This window comes from Mus musculus, chromosome 12 (genome assembly GCF_000001635.26).
Source record: "Mus musculus strain C57BL/6J chromosome 12, GRCm38.p6 C57BL/6J".
Taxonomy (NCBI): domain Eukaryota; kingdom Metazoa; phylum Chordata; class Mammalia; order Rodentia; family Muridae; genus Mus; species Mus musculus.
Window position 1 is genome coordinate 49,138,152 of NC_000078.6, and position 4,011 is coordinate 49,142,162.

The window sequence follows — 4,011 nt, forward strand, 5'->3', positions numbered from 1 at the left end:
GCCTCCATGTGAAACAGTGACAGAAGAGTCAGAATAATAATTCATAAAGTTTGTTATAGAATACATGAAAAATGGAGAAAGAAAGAGAAATTCAGATAAGAAGTCAAGCAGAATTCAACTTAGCCTTGGTACCCAGTATGACAGAAGAGGAAAACTCTACCAACAAATAATCCCACTGGGCCATGTGAGAAGAGATACAGAATCTTACAAGCTGGAAAATCCCTCCCAGGCCTCAAATTCAGTAGCATGCTGTGTTGAAACACTGGTTGTTCTGGTTATTGTCTAGGCAGTGAGAGGAACCTACTCCGAGATTCCATATCACTCAAATGTCAGAGGCCAGCTGCCATTCTGAAACGAAATACACTGTTTAAAACTAAGCAATCTGAGGACCAGAGAAAAGAAAACACACACAAGCATAGAAGCCAGAATTGAACCTGTAAAAACAGCAATATACTAGGAGAGCATCGTGACAAGAGGGATGCAACTCTGCAGCTCAGGGCTAATATTGGTGACCTAAAAATATGAGAGAGGTTCTTGACTGTAGCATTCTCAGTGTGCTATGGTTATTGCCATATTTCCAATATATTTGCAAGTGAGTGCTCAGATAGATTAGTCACCAAGGCAGTGTGTATTGGGCTTCTTAAGAGTATAAGAACATGCATAGTATACAGACTTATAAGCTAACTGTGACCAACAAAGGACCTTGGAAAAGCAAAGGAGGGAAAATACTAAAATTAATACAAATTTAGTGGGCATTAAACACTTGAAATAGAGACTTAAAACTTATATAACCCATAGGAAAGATGAAAGTTCAAATGTTCAAATAACATCCATCAGACATAACTAGAAGTCTCCCGTTTTTGAAAAGTGAAGTGCCAACACTTCACTTCTATACAGCAATGGAAAGTGTCCCTGAAGTGAAAAATAAGAATACAGAATGACAGAGAAATTGTTTTGAAGTTATACATTTAAGAGGGGATTAATATTTGCAATATGCAAAAAACTAAAAAAAAAACCTAACACTGAGAAAATTATGGATCTTAATGGATAGTTCTCAAATACAATGGACAATGTACATTTAAAAGAGAGTTCAACATTTTTCACCATCAGTTAAATGTACATTAAAACTATCTTAAGATTTAATCTCACCACACACAGAATTTCTACGGTTTTAGAAAGAATAAAAAGAAGGTGACAAGAAATGAAGAAGTCATGGAAAGAGAAAATCCCTTGACTTTTGTTTTCTGGGAGTATAAACTGGTATAGTGTAGAGGTTTCCCAAAAGCTGAAAATATACCTAACATGTGATCTATATATACCAAGAGACTTTATACCCTAAAAGAGAGCTACATGAACAGCCAATTTCATTGCTACCCTATATACAATAGCAAAAAAAAAAATTATGTTAGCCTAGATACTAATCATATGATGAATGTAAAATGAAAATGTGGCCCATAAAACACAAGTGAATTTTACCCAGCACTACAAAAAAATGAAATTGTATAATTTCCAAGGATATGAATAGAACTGTAAAATATATACCAAGTGAAGTAGACTAAGCACAAACAAACAAACAAAAAACAAATACCATGTATTCCCTCTTGCATGTGGATCTTAGCTTTGGGATTTTAGATTTCTATTTAAGTTGGAGTGAGTACCTTTTGAGGAAGAAAATCAATAAAGTTATAGAGTGGAAGGGAGAAATGGTCCTGGTATATGTCCTTATTTGTTGTCCATTGCTGTAACAAATAACACTACCATAAGCAACTTTGAGTAGAAAGGAATTATTTTATTTTACAGGTTACAATCCATCACAGAGGAAGGTTAGGGTAGGAGGTCAAAGGGAAAACCCAGAGGCCGAAACTGAAGGAGATGCCATGGAGAAATGTTGCTTACTGGCTTCCACAATTTGCTTTGTAATATAATACAGAACCATTTGCCCAAGAAGGGCAGAACTTGGGGAATCCTGCTAAAGAGGGGAGAAAGGATTGTGGGAGATCAAGGGGTCAAGAACATCAAAATAACAAAATCGGCTCTCTGCTCCTCCCTGTTCCAGAGACATTCACATCTTCTTGTGCAGTGCCAGCCTTGTCTCGTAGACAAAATGGTGAAGGTCGGTGTGAATGGATTTGGCCGTATTGGGCGCCTGGTCACCAGGGCTGCCATCTGCTCTCCACATGGCAAAGTGGAGATTGTTGCCATCAACGACCCCTTTATTGACCTCAACTTCATGGTCTACATGTTCCAGTATGACTCCACCCATGGCAAATTCAACGGCACAATCAAGGCCGAGAATGGGAAGCTTGTCATCAACGGGAAGCCAATCACCATCTTGCAGGAGCGAGATTCCACTAACATTAAATGGGGTAATGCCAGTGCTGAGTATGTCGTGGAGTCTACTGGTGTCTTCACCACCATGGAGGAGGCTGAGGCCCATTTGAAGGGTGGGGCCAAAAGGGTCATCATCTCCTCCCCTTCTGCCTATGCTCCCATGTTTGTGATGGGGGTGAACCACGAGAAAAAATGACAACTCACTCAAGATTGTCAGCAATGCATCCTACCCCACCAACTGCTTACCCCTCACCCCTGGCCAAGGTCATCCATGACAAATTTGGCATCGTGGAAGGGCTCATGACCACAGTCCATGCCATCACTGCCACTCAGGACACTGTTGATGGGCCCTCAGGAAAACTGTGGCATGATGGTCGTGGGGCTGCCCAGAACATCATCCCTGCATCCACTGGTGCTGCCAAGGTTGTGGGCAAGGTCATCCCAGAGCTGAACGGGAAGCCCACTGGAATAGCCTTTCATGTTCCTACCCCCAATGTGTCCATTGTGGATCTGATATAACACCGGGAGAAACCTGCCAAGTATGAACACATCAAGAAGGCAGAGAAACAGGCATCTGAAGGCCCACTAAAGGGTATCCTGGGCTACACCGAGGACCAGGTTGTCTCCTGAGACTTCAACAGCAACTTCCACTCTTCCACCTTTGATGCTGGGGCTGGCATTTCTTTCAATGACAACTTTGTTAAACTCATTTCCTGGTATAACAATGAAAGTGGCTACCATAGCAGGGTGGTCGATCATGGCCTATATGGCCTCCAAGGAGTAAGAAACCCTGGATCACCCACCTCAGCAAGGACACTGAGAGCAAGCGAGAGGCCCTCAGTTGCTGAGGAGTTCCTATCCCAACACTGAGCATCTCCCTCACAATTTCCATCCCAGACCCCCATAATAACAGGAGAGGTCTAGGGATCCCTCCCTTACTCTCTTGAATACCATCAATAAAGTTCAATGTACCCACAACAACAACAACAACAACAAATAACACAATAATTTTATTGCAACTTGATACATCATGTTTGGTTGATACCATTTCTGAGAAGTAAACGAAGGAGGAGGAGGAGTGAATTTGGAAAGGGAAAGAGGGACGTAGAATAGAGGAGGTAGAGGAGGCTGTGGTCAGGATGTAATGTATGAGTGAATAAATTAATTAAAAGACAAGAAAAAAAGAGACAAAAAAAAAAGGAAAGAAAATGCCCCAATCTGTTAAAGTTTTCTCAATTGAGGTATCTTCTGCCCAGATGATTTTATGTATACCAAAATGTAATAAAACTAAGGAATTGGGGGTTTGTAGGTGTCTTGGTTAATTTTCTATTGCTGTGAAGAGACATCATGATCAATGTAACTTCTTCCATTGCTGGTGGGATTGCAAGCTGTTAAATCACTTTGGAAAGCAATCTGGCGATTCCTCAGAAAACTGAAGACCAAGTATACCAATACTGGGCATGCCCCCAAAAGGCCCTCCAAATTATAACAAGGACACATGTTCCACTATATTCATAGCAGCCTTATTTATAATAGCCAGAAGCTGAAAACAACACATATGAACCTCAGTGAAGGAATGGATACAGAAAATATGGTACATTTACACAAAGGAATACTACTCAGCTATTAAATCAATGACTTCATGAAATTCAAAGACAAATAGATGGAACTAGAAAATAT

At 40.6% G+C, this 4,011-nt stretch overlaps 1 pseudogene; it reads left to right on the forward strand.

Moving 5' to 3' along the window:
* On the forward strand, positions 2,087-3,309 carry Gm7456 (predicted gene 7456; annotated as a pseudogene).